Below are 19,206 nucleotides of genomic sequence, written 5' to 3' on the forward strand. Positions count from 1 at the left end.
TCCTTAGCATCAAATAAGATACATTTTCAAGTTAAAAAGACAGATAGTAGTTCCTTTACAGACGATGTGGATGTAGTGTGCAAATAGTCATCAAAAATGTAAATTTTCAAGTTGAAATGTTCAATTTAATTGATGCTCGAGACAAAAAGACCAGTTGCAATCAGTTTACAGGATGTTGTAAAATTCTTATTTAAATCTTCAAGTTACAGGACTGTGCAATTTGCATGGATGTCCAAACAAACGTTCCCTGAGAAACTAAAGTGTGTAAACAGACATCAGCATGTGTGAGACAGTGTAAATAATTCTGATCAGATTAAGAACCTGTGGAACCAGTACCATGTTTGTAAACATGTAACAGACTGGGCTTGTGGTTTTTTAATTTCCAACATGGGGCAATAGCCCTGACAGCTTTAGGAAAGAAGCTGTTTTCAAGTCCATTTGTTTTTGATTTCATGTTCCTGAATTGTTTACCTGATGGAAGTGGGACAAACAGTATATTGGCCGGGTGAGTGGGATCTGTGGCTACATGTCAGGACCCTTCTCTGGAGTCATGCAGTATAAACCATGTCTAGATCTTGTAGACAGCATCCCACAATTCCAGGGCCAGCCCGAGGCATAAGCAAACTAAGCGGCCGCTTGGGGCCCCCAGACAGTGGCGGCTGGCCAGTAGGGGGCGCTTGGGCGCCGCCCCCTTTAAATTGTTTAGATAATAAATGATTTCTGAACTGCAAAATACTTAGAAATGTATTTATTCATACTGTGTCCAATAGACATGTTATAATTTAATAAAATAGTAAATACTAGTGCTGTCAAACGATTAAAAATTATAATCGCGATTAATCGCGTAATGTCGATAGTTAACTCGAGATTAATTGCAAATTAATCGCATATTTTATCCTTTTATTTCTGAAAGTGTAATAGGCTGTTTGGGCATTTTAATATGCAATTTTGCAATAAATGACACTAATAAAATACATGCTTGTACAAAAAATATTTTTATTTTGTTATTTTCAAGCACTTTTCAGAATTGGAATGAAAACATCCTGGTGCCAAATGTTAAACTCTGGACTATAATGGCTATATGACTAATCATGACGCCCAGATGTTTACACAGTGTGTAAACAATTGTGTAAATAAATACCTGTTTTCATGCCGATTTATTTTCTTTGCCTCTTAAACAAAGATAGACATGGTATTATGCACCATGTAATCTACTTTCAGCAGTTATCACCGGTTATTGCACCGTAAACTGCAGAAAATACGTGCAGAGTTGCTCTGTCTGCCTTTACTACCGTCGGCTCCTATGGCGGAGGGAGATTTCAGCTGGATACACTCAAATGTAGTGCAGGCAGGTCCATAACCCCTATTTTGTCACCTATTTTAGAGCCCAAATAAGCGATTTCACTTTCAGAAACCTGCCCAAAAAAACCGCAACCCATGACTCATGAAATTTAGAAGCGCTTTTAGAAAAAAGCCCAAAGTCGCATGTGTCCGAGGGTAAAAGAAACTTTGCACTCACGCGCAGCGCGGGTCTGTTTTGCTACAGTTTTCTAGCACTCTTGAAACTACGGAAAGCGCCGAGGGTAAAAGAAACACAGTCCGGAAAGCGCGGCGGGGGAAAAAAACATTAGATAACGGTGTGTGTGTTTTGACGCGCGATTAACGGCGACAAAAAAATTGTCGCCGTTAACATATGTTTACGTTAACGCCGTTAATAACGCGTTTAACTGACAGCACTAGTAAATACATAATTCTATTTAATTTCTCACATTGTGCACACTTCCTATCCTATGTGCAGGGCGCCGTTCTAATGAGAGTGTATGTAGGCGCATCAACTTTGGCAAGCACATGATCTGAGGCTGTCTTTTAATTGGTTATTTAAGGTTTTCCACAGGGCGCAGCGCTCTGCGTCCCGGACACACCCATTCTGTTGTGTCGTTACTGGTAGAGTGTCAGTACTGGCAAATTTTTTGTGATTGGACATTGTGTGATTGGACAATCCCCGATTCGACTCATTAGCGCAGCCGCAGTTCGTTAGGTCGATTCACGTTTACGTTTGCAAAGTGGAGTAGTTTCAAAATGAGAGAAAATTCTGTTTTGTTTTTACAAAAAAATGCTTTTACAAAGCGTTCACTTGAAGAAAAAAACAGGATAAAGGAGCTTGGGACGGATCATCCCAATTTACAAATTCAGCAGCAGGCAAGTGATCTCTCCACTCCATGGTTGGACAAAGCAGTGTAGGTAGTAGTCAGCCAGTGAAGAAGCGTCGGACACTCAGTGTAGAAGACCATGAAAGGATTGCTGCAGAGATGAGTTGTTGTGGAAAATCACTGTTACACTGGTTTATAGTAGTGTTATTTAATATATTAGGAAGATGTGCGTTGTAGTTAGAAATACCTTTAGTTGTGTCTATGCTGTGTAGGTATGTTGATGTAATGTTTGTCAGCAAGATATTTTATTATTTAAGTTGTACTGAAGTTTATGGGTAATTGGGGAATAAAACATTTGGTTACTGAATTTTGTATAATCTTGTCCCACAAAAATGTTGTAACACATTTCATAACACAGCCTTAAAAAATGGCAGCAAATGTTATTAAAATCACATTTGCTGCCCCTATGGTGCCCTATGGTTTGGGGGCCACTGCCCCCCAGACCATAGGCATCATATACGTAGACACCGCGTCGTCGTGTGAGAGGCGTGCCGACAGAGCGACCATCTTAGGTCAGACCAAGCTGCGCTCAGAGAGAATACACGTCAATTCAGGAAAGTGGTACTTTATGTTTTCAGATATTCTGAATCTGGTGAATTCTCAACCGATTTCCAGATAAATTAGCTGACTGAAAACGTCACCCTTTTAGGGGCTAAATGGGACCAATTGATTGAATTAAATGATTGATAGTCTAACTTATTTCATAATTACATAATTTCATAATACATAATTTTGATTCTGTATTGACAGCAACTTCCAGAGCTACTTCCCAGGATGCCCGACTTCTACTCCGCTTATGGGTGCACAAATAAAAGGACACTACGAACCACATCCCGGGTAATTACCTTCCATAAGTGAGATTTTATGAGTATATATATATATATATATATATATATATATATATATATATATATATAAACAAAACAAACAAAAAAATGGTCCTAAGTTACTGGACAGACATGATTTATGGGGAAAAACAACAGAGTATGTTTTTCTTTTCTTCCACATTGCGGTTTGTTTTATATAATTTTTAAATGCTGCTATTGGCACATCTGCTCCCACTTGTCTGTATATAGTTTTGCTTCTATGTAGATCAGTGCTGACACATCAGTGACCATCTGCCACTTTTTAAGTGGCAGATGGTCACTGATGAGTATCTGTTTTTTGTACAGTTTAAAGTGCCATTTGTAAATGTACATGAAATAGGAAGCTACCCTGTTGGAGCCAATTCATGATAAAAGGCATTGTGATGAATAGTCTATGAAAATATATATTTATTAAAAAAAAGTAATTTATATATATATATATATATATATATATATATATATATATATATATATATATATATATATATATATATATATAGTCAACATGCAAACCGAGATTCTTGAGTGCATAAACGCTGCTTCACAGCTCCTGCAAGCTACAGACGGCGATATTCTGAAAGCATCGCCTCTTCTGCACAACGCCATCAGCATTTTAAGGGAGTTAAATGCAGTTTGAAGCAACCAGGCCTTGAAAAGTTAAATGTCACTTTGATGACCTTTATGAAGACATTACGCCCAGATGGGACTGTCTTGTTGCAGAGAAACAAGCTCAGGGCTCCCATTCACTTAGCGTTATGGTGAGTTAAAATTCATGTACTTTTTATTCTTTTTTGGAGTATCTGTATCTTTCTTTGACGGCGTCTGCAGCGTGAGATGTATGATGTATGACATGACCGGTCCGCAGTGATAAAAAGGTTGGGGACCACACTGATATAAATGAATGAATGAATGAATGAATGAATGAATGATGATGAAATTTAATATGTTTTATGACAGTTTGTATTCAGAAGATTTAATAAAAGAGTGAAGTATTTTAAGTATTGTTTATTTATTTTGTATTGATACATAACCTCACTGTATTCGTTTCTAATTTTCGCTATTACAGCATAGCGTGACGTTTCTGTAAATAATCTTCTAGCATAGGTGATTCTGCGTGGTTGGAGGGGGTCCCCCAAATAAAATTCCGCCTAGGGCCCCCAAGAGGCTCGGGCCGGCACTGCACAATTCCCTGTGCTGTCACCACCACCCGGGCCAAATCATTTCTCTCCTGCACCCTGCAGCTCCCATACCACACTGTCACGCTGACACACAAGATGCTTTCAATTGTAGCTCTGTGAAACCTTATCAGTAGCTCAGTAGAAATTTAAGTCCATTTAATTTTCCCGACAAAGAAGAGCAGTTTCCCTATCCTCACCCCCTGGGCCCTGTTGATGAGTAAGTCACTGATCCAGGATCAGAGTGGTGCAGATAATCCCACATTGTGGAGCTTCAGAGCTAGTATGTCTGGGAGCATGTGTTGAAGGCTGAGCTGAAGTCCACAAATAACAATTTAACATAGGAGTTGGGATGGTGCAGATCAGTCGGAGCCATGTGACGTGCCAACGTGACAGCATCCTCTGTAGAGCAGTTCTCCCTGTAGGTGAACTGCAGGCTGCCCAGGCCAGCAAGGATAGTGTCCTTGATGTATTTCAGGAGGATTCTCTTGAAGTCCTTCATGATGACAGGGGTCAGAGCAAAAGGACAGTATTCAATAAGGGAGGTGATGGTTGCTTTTTTGGCACAGGCACGATGACTGAGGATTTTGGGTAGGCACGAACCATAGAGAGCTGCAGGGAGAAGATAATGATGTCCAGAAAAACCTCTGCAAGTTGGTCAGCACATGGTTTTAGTGTCCGAACTGACACCATATCAAGAACCTGCAGCCTTGTTGATATTAATCTTCTTTAAGGTGGAGGTAACTTGGCGCATCTGTGGGATGAGACTGATGTTGCACCTTTGGCTGAGGAAGATGTTCAGACCTTTTGCTGCATGAAGAGTCGAAGCGTGCAAAGAAGCTGTTTAAGGTGTCATGGAGAGCTAGGTTGTTGCTGAGGGGCTTTTCCTCTGAAGTAGCACTATTCTCTGAGACTCTAGAGGCCGGCGTTGTGCTCCTATGGCACAGCACATCGAAGTAGAAAACACCATTGTTTCTAACATTTTAAAGCCTCTTACTTTCTTCCAAGAGTGGCGCAGATTTCTGCCCAGGAATGTTTAACAGTTTGTTGATCATGGTGATGTTTTGGAGCCAACTCATAAAGATGTCTATATTTACAAACCTCCACCAGGAGGAGTGATTCCTCGTCCACCATGTTTTTTTGCAGAGGGCTGGAGTGGGTCTCTTTATAACTCATGTTTATAGCAACTTATTTTAGAGCCCAAATAAGTGACTTTACTTTCAGAAACAAGCCCAAAAAACTGCAACCCGTGGTGGGTGAATTTTACACACTGGAGCCTTGTCAGTTTCAGCTGATTGGAAAATATGAATTACATAGAAAGATAAACTGTTTTATGAGCAAAGAAACAAAGCTGACAGCCCATGAACAGTTCCTTTGGGATTCACATGGCCTTATCAGTGCACAACAGACCATATACCCCAAAACCAAAGATTGTACAACTTGCAGGGCCAGCAGAATGAACATCTAATTATTTGTAGTGGTTCAGACTTTGATGTCCCACAAGCAGCTTTTGAAATCCCCCTTAGAAACCCAACAAGCCCTCAACTCAAACATTGAACATACACAGCTGTTCAGAGTGCACTCTGAGAAAATTTGTGAAAAAAATTTGAGAAAAAGTTCACAGTGTGTTGTGGTGGGAATAAAATTTCCAAATAGATAAGTCAACAGTTGAGGGGGGCAAGTTGGTGTTAAAAGGCTGACCACTAGCAGGTAAAGGTAGCTCGACAGGCATGAGATAAAAACCACAGACCTAGAGAAACACCAAATACAAAGGCTGACAAAAGTGTGGCGATCATAGCAGTGCTGGATTTAGCAGGAATTTAAAGCAGAACCCTCAGATGTTCTTGTGAGTAAGGCCCCTGTTAAGCAAGAAAACCAATATGATTTAGCAGCGGTTTACTGCTCTTGTGCCATAAAATAGCTGATCAGACTATGGCTCCCAGCAGGCAACACAGTTTAGGACTCAAAACTCCACTACCTGTAAGATCATGGGTCCGTTCTTCGTACGTCGCTAACTCACTTAGCTGGATTTGATTGTTGACGATTTGGCATGATCTTGGATCGTTTGGTTCTTCTAAAGACATCCTGCACTTTTTGTCATAGCAACATGTGCACAAACTTAAGCCTGCTCGCAAGCAGGCTTATTTCATGTAACCAGGATTAGATCGCAGCTTTATAAGGGGAGGAGATAGGGAAGGCTGGCGTATCCATGTCTTGTCCGTTTTTACGACAGCAACCTGTTGCGGAAGGTGCAAGAATAATTTCAGAGCTTTTCAAATTAATCGCATATTGCACAATAGACAGGATCCTTTAGCGCAGCGCGACAGTGTAATTGTAGAGAGATTTTTCTTGGTGGCTGTTATAAGCAGACAAGCACATAATTTAACAGTGGCTTTTAAAGAGGAAAAAGTGGTGTTAGAGCCATACATAGAAATATTTAAGTTATTTGTATGATGGTTTGCTTTTTATTTTTATCATATTCAGTAAGAAGATTTGTTCAGGCCATTTGATTGTGAAGTTTAATTTTACTTTGAAAGGCTTGCTTCCTTGTCAAGCCGTATATTCTGGGTGCTATTTGTGTGTGTGTGGGGGGGGGGGGGATTTAACCCCCCTCTGTTTGTGACGTCCCCCCCCCTCTGGTCATTCATGTTTTATCCCTGGGGGCAAGGACGTGCAGGGGGGGGGGGGGAGGGGGTGCGGAGGGTGTTTGAGCACCTGCCTCTTTGCCCCTTTGCCCTTTGTTGCCCAAAGTGCCCTTTTGTCAGTGTTTTTTTTTATTTATTTTTTTTTTTTTTTATGTGTGCGTGTGTGTTGGTGTGTGTGTGCTTGTCCAAAATAATAATAATTTAGATCTACCGTGGCTGGTTACATGATCCACAGTACCCTCACTCTGCCCTACTTTTCCTCTCGCAGCTCCCAGCTCCGCTGCCTCGCGCTGCCCGGTCTGTCCTGCCCCTTTAAATCTGCAGCACACTTGACTGTGCTCTGTGCTGTTTAACTCCACTCTCATTGGTTATACTGCTTTAAATCCTGCCTTCCCTCGTTCTGATTGGCTGTTTTCTAGTGCGTCTGTGTGCGTGCTTGCTTGGAGCGGAGATTTCAGTTTTGATTCATACAGGGATACTGCGGTTACCACAATCAATACTAGGCTACGAAACTAGTCCCAGTTAAGAAACTCAATATCATCTGCAGTAAAATAGGTGAAAGCTGCTGAGTGCAGTTCTGTAAAGAAGCAGGCAAGAGTTTTGATTTATGGAACTTGAGAAATGTAAGTTACCAACATTAGCATCTCAAAATAGCAACTAATTCTGAAGTATAATACATTTTATCAACAAAAACCTAATCTCTTTTATAAAACAAAATATTCTGTGCCAGACAGGAGTTCTGAAGCCGGCTGGAAAGATGGAAAAGCAAAGACTGTAGACTATTAAAAATTCAGATTCTTAGCCACAGCTGCCTGAAAAAGAAAAGGTTAGGGTTTCCCTTTTACCAATATTTCGTTGTCATTATTACCTAATTTTTGTGTTGACCCTCTGATACAGTTCAGGTATAAATAGCAGGTGATATTTCTTTTACATGATATACAACACAACAACACTATATGCTGCCTAAACAATTGCTATAATTTGTTTAGACTTTTGCTTATTTATAATAGCATAATTAGGATTTCACAAAATTATAGTGCTATTTATTTCACTATTTCTACTTTTCAAATTAGAATTACGACAAATACAGCTGAGGAACACCATTTACATTGCTTTTATTGTACAAAGGTTTCCACATTGTCCATTAGTAAATTAGTACAAACCAGGGGTGAAGCTAGACATTCTTATCATCAGGGGCTTAGCCCAAAAAATATTACTTCATTACGAGGGTAATTTGGTACACCAAAAAAGTAAAAATTATTTAATCTGTTGATATGGTCGTAAAATTAATTTAATATAGGCCTTAACATATCTTAAAGTTCTATCTGCTGTTCTTTAATAGTCTTACTAGTATATACCGATAGTATATTGTTCTCATTTGAATGATGAAATGGACAACCACTCACGAAACAATTCAGTTTTGGTGTCACCAATCTTACTCAAAGTACAGTATTGGGTCCTCAATGCTCCTTATGTATAAAGGTTTACTGCACATTTAAACACTGAAATCTCACTATTGTTAGGGAAATAATTAGTTGTCTGAGGAATGTAGGTAAGGAGAAGCTGTTATCTACACTTCAGATATATGATGTAAGAAATGTGTTTGGAATGATCAGTTACATGAAATGGGCTACACAGAGCAACTACAACCCAGTTGTACATTTGTTGAAGTTTGAATTTAGTTTAATTTTAATTTGAAATGCTGTCAGTGTCAGTGACACTTCTACTTCTAGTGCAGAGTAAATACAAGAAATGTATTTGCAGTCCCTTGAATGTATAATTTTGCTGTGTTTTGTGATGCAGGCAGAGTATCTTAGATTAAAAAAATAAGGGTGGGGTTTATCTCTCCACATTTCCATATCTTCAAAAGAAAATAGAGGATATATCTAGATAACAGACATATTTTGAATATATTTGGTTTAATTGATACGTTTTTACCATCTGTCTCTGTTGCTGGTAAGTTCAAATGCAAACTTTTTCAAAGTGGGAAAAACGTCCCAATTCAACGTTCATCTGATCGGGTGCTGCTTTATAATTTATAATAATAATAGAACTTTATTGATCTCACAATGGAGAAATTTACTTCTGCATCTTAACCCATCCCCTTGGGGAGCAGTGGGCTGCCACTGTGTGAGGCCAGGGGAGCAATCGGGGGTTAAGTGTCTTGCTCAGGGACCCAGAGTGGTAGTGTGTGGGAGTTGAACTCAGAACCTCTGGGACCCAAGCTCAATGATCTAACCACTAGGCCACCAGATTAACAAAAAGCTTCTAGTGTGTGTCGAGCTTATAAAATTTGTATAAATGTAGCAAGAAATACTGCTTTTCTCTTTAGACAGAAGAAACGCGCCCTGACGCTCAAGTCAAGCATAAAGAAATAGGAGCGTGCATATTGCGTAGGACCAATGATGTCAGACCAATAAAAAAATCCCTAGGGTCAAAGTTCAAATCACAGTTCAAATCAAACCTACACCCTTGATTCCATGTTACATTTTTTATAGCATGGGTTGGTACATTTCAGCCGGTTGTATAGCAAGGTATGTTTCTGTATCGTGTTTTAAATCCGTGCCCCATGTGCCCTCTTTTAACTTTGAGCATCTGCCCCTCCAACTGTATCTGCACGTCCCTGCCTGGGGGGGATACATTCCTCCCCCCCTCTGGTCTGAATAAGTAATATTATGGATTTTTAAAAATGTTATTAATGTTATTAACGCGTTAACTTTGTTAGATCACAACGCCAAATTTTTTTGTCGCCGTTAATTGCTCGTCAAAACACACGCACCGTTCCCTAATGTTTTTCCCCGCCGTGCTCTCCGCACTGTGTTTCTTTTATCCTCGGCGCTTTCCGTAGTTTCAAGAGCGCTAGAGACTGTAGCAAAATAGACCCGTGCTCACTGTTGCACAGATTTCATGCGACTTTGGACTTGTTTTATTCTAAAGGCGTTTGTAAATTTCATGAGTCACAGGGTGCGTGATTGCATATTAAAATGCCCAAACAGGCTATTACACTTAAAGAAATAAAAGGATAAAACGTTAATTTGCAATTAATCTCGAGTTATCTATCGACATTATGTGATTAATCGATTCAAATTCAATAATTTTAATCGTTTGACAGCCCTAATATAAATACATGTCTTTTGTCCTTCACATTTGTTGATTTAATTGTTTGTTGTCTGTTTTTAAAGAGTATTATTACGTTTTCTGCTCAAAGCGGTTAAAGTAAACAAATACCCACTCCCGAGTCCTGACAGTAGATGGCGCAAGTTTAAAAACAATAGTCTAACCTACTGGATCTAGCTAGCTACCTGAAAGTGCACCGTGCTACCTAACCATTATTAATCAAACTTTTTATTCATTAATAAAACTTTTGAAATGACCCCCCCCCCCTCTCTCTGTTTTTTTTTTTTTTTTCAAAATCACACACTGGGTATATTGTATTACAAAAAACTATAGACGGATTATCTAGACACGGAGCAATACAGTTTTTGACCGTGTAAATTGTGTATGACTTGGAAAATGAAAAACTTTTCATTTTTAGAGAAAAATATTTTTTTGTTAAAATTCCCAGTTTACACGCGTCCTTTACTTCCAGTGTCTAAGGAATGACACCGATATTGGATCTGTTGCCATAACAAGTGGCTTTTTAAAATAAAGTATAATAATTAAAGGCTACCATTTTGTAGAATATTCTTGTACTTCACCTTTACTTGTCCCCATGTTCTAGTGGGTCCCGTGGAGGCTCTGACATAAAAGAACTAAGTAAATATGAAATTTTTAAAAAGCAAAAATACATACTGTAGAAAGTGATAGAAACATCTAACATGGACAGCACTTACGCATGTAATTTGTCTGCTACTTTTTGCCTGCCCTCTCTCCTGGCTTTAGCAGACTTTGAGGTGTAACCTGTCGTTTTAATTAATGACTCAAATTCGGCATAACCTTCCATTAAAAGCTCTTGTTCTGCTTGTGAGAAAAACTGTGGGCGTTCTTTGGCCATGCTGAACAGCCAATAGCAGCGTTGCTGATCATTGTTTCTACTATCGATACATTTCCCCTTTTAAACCAACGCATGAACGCGCAGTTATCTCAAATAACTCAGTACAGCCATACTAATCATAAACAACAGGTGTGTTCGAAGAACCCAATTTGCCGGATCATGATTAGCCGGATGAAGTCATCTTGGATTTTTCATTTGATCTTGGATGTTTTAAGCAATGTACGAAGAACGGGCCTCCGAGATGATAAAAACACAGTGTGAACAAAGGCCCGTTTCTCTGGTGCAGTTTACCCTGCACCCTCGAAGTTATGCTTAGACTGACAGATACCCAGATAATTGAGTCAGAAACAGTGTTGCGTTTTAAACTGTTTAAAACAATAATAAACAAACAATGCCCATGAGCAGGGAGGCAAAACCTCCTCTGAAGTCTTGGAAGGCTTAGAGCAAAACAGTTGGATAGGGATGAGGCGTGAAACAGGTTTGCAAGGCAGCCAGACAGATCCATAGACATAATATACGTAGACGCGCCGTTGGGCGGGTTCTGCCTCTGCTGCGATGCATCAGAGCGTCCGCCATGTTAAATGATCAGAGGGACTTTAATCTCAGAATATACTTTGTATTCGTAATATTTTTATTTTTGTAATATTACAAGTTTATTTTCGTATCCCTTTAGCTTCATTCTCCTGAATTTATTCTCGTAAAGAATAAAAATAATTAAAATAATCTAACCTGGCCCTATTACTCCAGGAGTGAAATAATTCTGCAAACTGTGACTATTCTGGAAATGTTCCCTCTTAATTCTCATAATATGACGTTTTTCTCATAACATTACCACTGTTGTGTTTTTTCTTTTTTCTTTCCATTGTCCTAGGTCTTTTTTCTCATATTAGTAATTTTACCTCTTTAATACTCCCCAAAAAAGTCTGTTCCTAAAGGTTCACATGTGACACGGTTTTAAGAAATAATGCAGACCACAATGTTTAGATTTAACAAATTGATCCTTATATTTATAGCACATACACACACACAAATGTATATATATCCATCCATTTTCTAAGCCGCTTAATCCCTCATGGGGTCGCGGGGGTTGCTGGTGCCTATATCCAGCGTTCACTGGGCAAGAGGCAGGGTACACCCTGGACAGGTTGCCAGTCTGTCGCAAGGTAACACATAGACAGACAGGACAAACAACCATTCGCACACACACTCACACCTAAGGACAATTTAGAGAAGCCAATTAACCTAACAGTCATGTTTTTGGACTGTGGAAGGAAGAGAACTCACGCATGCACAGGGAGAACATGCAAACTCCATGCAGAAAGACCCAGGGTTGGACTAGAACCCAGGAAAAGAATGGTCTTGCACAGCTTTTTTTCTAGTGTTGCCACTCTGCAGCTTTAGTGTGTCTAGTTTTGCAACATGGTGCAGCCTTAGTTTATAGAAGGCAGATACAAGTAGTGAAATCAGCCCAAATACATTTCCATGCAGCACAGGAATGAGGCATCTTCTCTGATCCACGTTCACTACAACAGAACTTAACTTTTTTTGCCACATACAATATGGCAGTGATGTTGACGTGCGAACCTGCGCCCAACGACGCGTCTACGTATATGATGTCTATGGACAGATCTGTTGGGGCTTGGCAAAGTTTGTGGTCGTGAGAAAGTCCAGGCTAGTATTCAGAAATGCAGAAGCCGATGAGGTGTCCAAACAACAGTAAGGCAGGGCAAGACGGTTCAGCACACAGGAACTTGATCACGAACAGCAGCGCAGGCAATGACCCCTGGGCATCTACTCAGGGGCTTTCAATAGTCTGGCGCTAAGGGTAAGTGAAGCTCCCATATATAAGGGGCAGCAACAGGTGTATGGAATGAGGCTAATTGTGTGCTACAAGGGAGACCCAGGTGCATCTGCTTATACTAAAAAGGAGAGACAATGTGAGACACCATCAGCCAGCCAAAATCATAACACTTGAGCAGGGCCAACGTGGAACTCCTTTTCAGACCTGGAGTTTCATGCCTCAGACCAGTTCACTTAAGATAATGACCTATTATTATTTAAAAAATATATGCAGATTTGTTTCATATTTCATACTATTCCCTTTCACTTGTGGGCTTTGTGTATTTACCATCTTACCTTTTAATGTTAAAAAAATATATATAATGGGTCACTGATAATCGTTTGGGTATAAAAAGCAGTTATATTAGAACTAATGCTTGTTTGTTCACACACTTTGTTACAACAGCTCAGCTGTTTCTTCCATTCTAACAGGAGCAATCCCCTCATCACTACTGGCTCTGTTTCTGACACTAAATCACATTTTAAAATAGACCTGGGGCTTTATCGCATTGTTTTATCTTTATCTTGAAAAATCTTGTATCATAAGAATTTGGATTTATCTTGACAATGATAAAACCTCCAAAACTATCAGTATTGTCAGGATTGCAAGCTCGCAAACTTTTTGCTAGTTTCTCCACCGATGGTTCCTTGAGAGCATCAGCAAATGTCATGAAATTCATTAAATAATATAATTAAATGCAGTTACTGTGTGCAGTTCGGTAATAAAGAAACCACACTTCTTTATGTATCTAGAGTTCTGATGAAATATATTTAAAATTTTGTTTTAATAAAGGTTACATTAAAAAAAATTAAGGACAGTATTATTGCCTATCTGGCAATTACTGACATGTAGTCACAGTCATGCAGTTATCTGAAAAAGACTGCAAGAAGCTGCAAGTACTCTACTATCATCACTTTTGTCATTACCACAACATTACCAAAATTATCAAATTTAAAGTCCATATCGCCCACCCCTATTTTGAAAATGGTCATAATTCTCAGGACAAATGAAATCACCCCTTGTTATAAAGCCATCTGATAAATTCAGGTCAGTTTCATGAATGTAGAAATGAATCACCTAAGATCTCAGGGCAATATTCATACAGAACAGCACCATACTCTTCATTAAATTAATTCTAATATTCACCTAATAAGTAATCCTACATGGCCACCAGACAGGACTTGTGGTCTCATGGCTGGCACTTGGGGGTGTATCTTGTTTCTGACTCTGGGGCTACAAGACAAAAAATTATTACATATTATGTGTAATGATAGTATGTGGCACTGCGTCAAACTATTATTTAAACTACATAACATTGCATTATGCGCCACATCACTTCAAAATTCAGACTTGGCAATTAACTTGTATGCTGGTTTGCAGGCAAAGTTCAACATCTTACCCATTTCATCGTCCTCATTTGATGTTTCCAACTATGAGCTAATTTAATTGAAAAAGCGGACAATTTTTGCACATTTAGCAGCATCTGTTTTCAGAGCTTTCCTCTTTAATTCTAGCTCTCTTCACCATGCCACCCTTGCTCTTTCTCTATCTTTCAAACTCCATTGACTGAGAGCACTGACGTTACATCAGGCTGCGCAAAATAAAAAAAAGAGGTTCCAGTGGAGGCGGAGGCAGCCCAGGGATAGTGGTCGCAGTGCGGCGACGCTCTACAGTGTCATGAATATCACTTAACAGCAGGCAAAAAGAAGAGAGAACAATGGCCATTACGGCCCAAATATCAGAGTGGCCCACCAGGAATTTTCCAATTAGCCACTCCGGGCCTGCACTTGAGTCTAGGAGAAAATTGGGTATACTAGGAAAAATTATAAATGCTGCAAAAGTTGTGTCGGATTGATTCAATGCGGAACATGCAAGCGTAAACCAAGCTTTACCCTTGTCAATGAAAAGGAACAGAGTGAAATGGGAGACTAACAAACAAACTGGGGCTGCATGGGTGGTAATGATGATGGTATTATAGCTGCCTGTTGTGGTTTAAAAAAAGTCAATCATTAAAGACAAAATTGTCACTTTACAAGTTTAAGTATTGTGAAACCCTCTCTTGTGACCACAAACTATGGTTTATGGATGGAAGAATGAGATTCTGGGTATTTAAGAAGCAAACAGCTTCTGGGGATTGCCTGAAGTCTCAGTGTGTAAGATTTTCACACTGGAGCACCATCTAGTGGTGTGCTAAAATAATTACAAACAATCTTGCAGGGCTTTGAACCGCTTCAAGGAACGAAAACGAAAACCGGGAACTTTTTGTATTTTACAGGGAACAGAAACGAAACCGGAAACGTTATTATTTTTTATGTTCTGGAACTGGAACACTTATTTAAAAATAATGGTAACCGGTTAATACCGGTTTAATTTTGTTCCTCAAAGTTTTCGTTGCCTAATTAACTAAAAAAAAAAGTAATTATTTTCCTGCGCACGTTTAACCTGACTCCGCCAGCTGTATGTCGCTCCGCCTAGCTTCACTCACATACATCTGGGACATCACCCATAGAAAGTGATTTCTCCAACCAATTTTATTGTCTGGCCAATCAGGACGCAGGGCTGGAGTTTCATAGATGTGACGTAGTGGAGATGCAACCATGACGTGAGACTGTTTTGATAGCAATGGCGGCTCGTCGAGGAAGCAAGCGTTAACATTGATGCTGCTATTTCTTCCGTGTTGTCCAATCTACCTAATATTGTTTCATTAAAAGAACATCAGAGAACGCCTCTGAAGGCTTTTGTTGGTGGAAACCATGTTTTCGCCCTTCTCCCGACCGGATTTGGCAAGTGTTGTTTTCCGGGGTGCATCCGCACCGGACTTCTTGTCGGTTAGCGCAAACCTTGTTAGGAGGCCTTTAGTCCTCAACGCGGTCGGCCCGGGATCGACTCCAACCCGCGGCGCTTTGCCGCCTGTCTTCCCCCCTCTTCCTGTCAGATCACTGTCAATAAAACGCGTGCCACTAGAGCCGCAAACACATAAAAAAAGTTATTTTTTCCTGCGTCGCTCTCACAGCGTCACGGGTTGGCTTCGGTGTGAGTGGTTGAAATAGCATGTTGATAAAGATGACAGACAAGTGGCTTATCCAATCATATGCAAGGATTTTTGATAAGGCCCAGCCTTCAATAAAGGCAATTCCTATGGAGGTGTCCCAGATGTATGTGAGTGAAGCTAGGCGGAGCGACATACAGCTGGCGGAGTCAGGTTAGCGCACGTTACCATGATGGCTGAGGTTCACTTCCTGTGTGACATCACATCACACATTCGCTGACTGAATGGAGAAAGAGCGGTGTCTTCACTAGAGCTACACATCTTAAATAAGAGGTAAAGTACGATCCATCGTTAAGTAAGACGCTCATTCCAAACACAATATCAATAGCTATATTTGTCAAACGAAAGGAACGAAATTAACCGTTCCGGGATCAGTATGTTTTTGTTCTAACCGGTTCGGGAACGTCAATTTATTGGTGGAACTCATAACCGGAAACGTTATAATTCCGTTTCTGTTCGGAACGAACTGATTGGGGGAAAAAATCGTTTCAAAGCCCTGCAATCTTGCCATAATAACTGGAGTGTCATAATTGTGATAATGTCAGCATTTCCTCACTGTATTTGGATTGAATTACTTTATATGTCCTGCATGGGGGAAATTTCATTTGATACTAAGCTACTGCTAATAGCCACGCCCATCGTGTGAAATTGTTTTTGGCACTGTTGCCAAGTCCACTTGATTTTTCGAAACTCATTTGTAAATTCCGTCAGTCGTGTGTTTTTTTTTGTTTTTGTTTTTTTTGGGCTTGTTTCTGAATGTGCAGTCACTTATTTGCTCTCTAATAATAGCAACTATAAACACAAGTAGAGACCCGCTTCTGCTGTTGCACTACAGTGAACGGACCAGCTGATATCCCTCCACCCCTCCGCAATAACCACTGAGCTATATTATACACTGGAGTGCTAATCACCCGCTGTTAGAACGAGTCGCTTTGAAGCCACCGGCCGCCATATTTGTACTCCCTATTTTCCCCCAGTAACTAGGGAATATGTGCGCTACAGCATCGAATAACGAGGATTTTCTCATGTTCACGGGGGGCTTAAAACTTTTAAAATGTCAAATGCCATATACTTTTATGTTATGTTCTAAAACTATCAAGTAATGAGAAAGTCATGTGCTGAAATATTTTGCATTTTATTTATTTAAATTAGGGCTGGGCAAGTTAACGCGTTAATTTCGCATTAACTCATTAGACTATTAAAGGGCAATATTTTCTTTAACGCGCATTAACGCATGTTGCTCACATGCTTTTATTTTGTGAAGGTCTGTTGCTGCGGTGTAGGGGTTTGAATCAGAACAGTAGGTGGCAATAATGCGCCAATAACCTCGCTGTTAGCCAAGCCTCGGATTCAGAGGAAGAAAGGTGCTGGCCGGAAAAAAACTAAGCCGACATGCGGAAGGCGGTTTTTCCCGCAGGAATTTGCTTAGGCGAGGCGGTGAGTTGGCGAACGGAACAAGTTTTGTGTGGAGCAGAGCGGGGGGGGTCTGCATCGACGCCGTCGGTGAAGTCGCTTCGCGTTTCAAAGTAACCATGTGTCTTTGCCGGTTTTTCCCTGCCATTCACTATATGCACGCGAGAAAGCAACAACAAAAAACCGCGTGTCAACGTCAAATAAACGCAAGCAACGCAAGCATATCGAGTTAACAAGCATTTCAGTTGAAAGTTCTTCCAGCATCGAATATGACAGAAACAAGTTAGTTGTAACCACTGCCAAGTTAAACTTTGGTATTGAACATAAAATGGTAATGCTGCTCCCTGCGGTTACCTCAGAAATTGCCTGTTTTTGGTAGATTTTTCCCCATAAAGAGAATTCCCTGTCAGTGGCAATAAGCTTTAATTTATTATCATTGCTATTTTTTGTTTTACATGTCTAAGTTGAGCTTTACACTAAATATGTGTTACTGATAAGTGCTACAAATGTTACAACACTTTTGTTCATATGGCAGCAGAACATTAAAATAAAAGTGCTCTTTACACTACTTTTGAATTCATTCTTGGAGTTTGTAAATACAATGCGATGAATCGCGATTAATCAGGCAAATTATGCGATTAATCGCAATTAAATATTTTAATCGTTGCCCAGCCCTAATTTAAATATATAAATAACAATAAACAAAAACATATATTTACATATATGTATACATATATATACATATATGCATATACACATACTTATATATATATATATACATATATGCATATACACATACTTATATATATATATATACATATATGCATATACACATACTTATATATATATACACATACTTATATATATATATATATATATATATATATATATATATATATTTTGCTATGTGTATATATATATATATATATATACACATACATATATATTTAATATGAATAACATGTAAAATATTTCAGCACCTAATTTCCCAGTAGTTGATAGTTTTAGTACATCCACTGACTGTAAAATTACCTGTGAAACGTTTTCACACAGCCAAAAAACTGCTTGTTGTTGCAACCAAATCCTATGGGATTCTGTGAGAGTAGGGAGTAGCAAGATGGCGGCCAGTGACTTCAGTTTTTCGGCAAAATCAGCACTCCAGTGTATTATATAGCTCAGTGGCATACACACACTCTCTGAGAGAGTTTTAGATCCCCAATTCCTCAGGAATTATCTCCACATGGTAATAGACTTTTGTTTTCTTGGTTACTTTCTCTTCCCTCTCACTGGGCAAAGAGTATGGATGGCCCTTCATTTCAACAGAAAATGGCAAATAGGAACAGATAGGAAAAGCATCTGTGGCTGACAGTTTGTCCCCTTTCAGCTGCTGAAATCAAAAATAGCAACACAACATGACGCCTCCCAGTGAGTGCTCCAACACCTATCTATTTACAAACAATTAATTTGAAGTTATGAGAACGCTTTAATTTTTGATATGAGATTATTAGATTTTGCCAGAATATGTATTTATAAAAGTAATACTTGATGGTTCAAAATTAAAAGCCAAATTAGTGACACATTGTCCCTTTAAGGATAAAGTGAGAACTCAATGTTTCAGGAGAAGCTCAGCTTTAAGTTGGAAGAAATCTAGCAAACATTAATACCAAAATGATACAGAATGAACAAACAGAATCCACTGACTAAATCCACAAGGTAAAAATAAACACTTGCAGATAATGAACCAAAGATGACATGATCCAGGAACTTAACGAACCATTCCAAAATCAAACACCTGAAGATCATGACAGAGGTGTTTTGGAGGAAATGCCATATAAACAACTACTAGTAGGGTAAACTGATTATGTTCCACTGAAAAAAGGCCTAGGGTCTGACTCACAAAATGCTTTTGAGATTTTATCTCATGGTTGCTTTGGTTTCACACCTGAGGAGATGGAAGAGGGAGGAGACGAGAGGGAATCCTGGGACTGCACACTAACAACTAGCAGTCCAGTAC

General features: G+C 39.4%; 1 protein-coding gene across 5 annotated transcripts in view; it reads right to left on the reverse strand.

The window, feature by feature from the left end:
- Positions 1–19,206, reverse strand: part of nrg1 (neuregulin 1) — an 84,385-nt gene that overhangs the window by 36,962 nt on the left and 28,217 nt on the right. The window lies entirely within an intron of this gene.

This window comes from Fundulus heteroclitus, chromosome 8 (genome assembly GCF_011125445.2).
Source record: "Fundulus heteroclitus isolate FHET01 chromosome 8, MU-UCD_Fhet_4.1, whole genome shotgun sequence".
In the NCBI taxonomy this organism is placed as follows: domain Eukaryota; kingdom Metazoa; phylum Chordata; class Actinopteri; order Cyprinodontiformes; family Fundulidae; genus Fundulus; species Fundulus heteroclitus.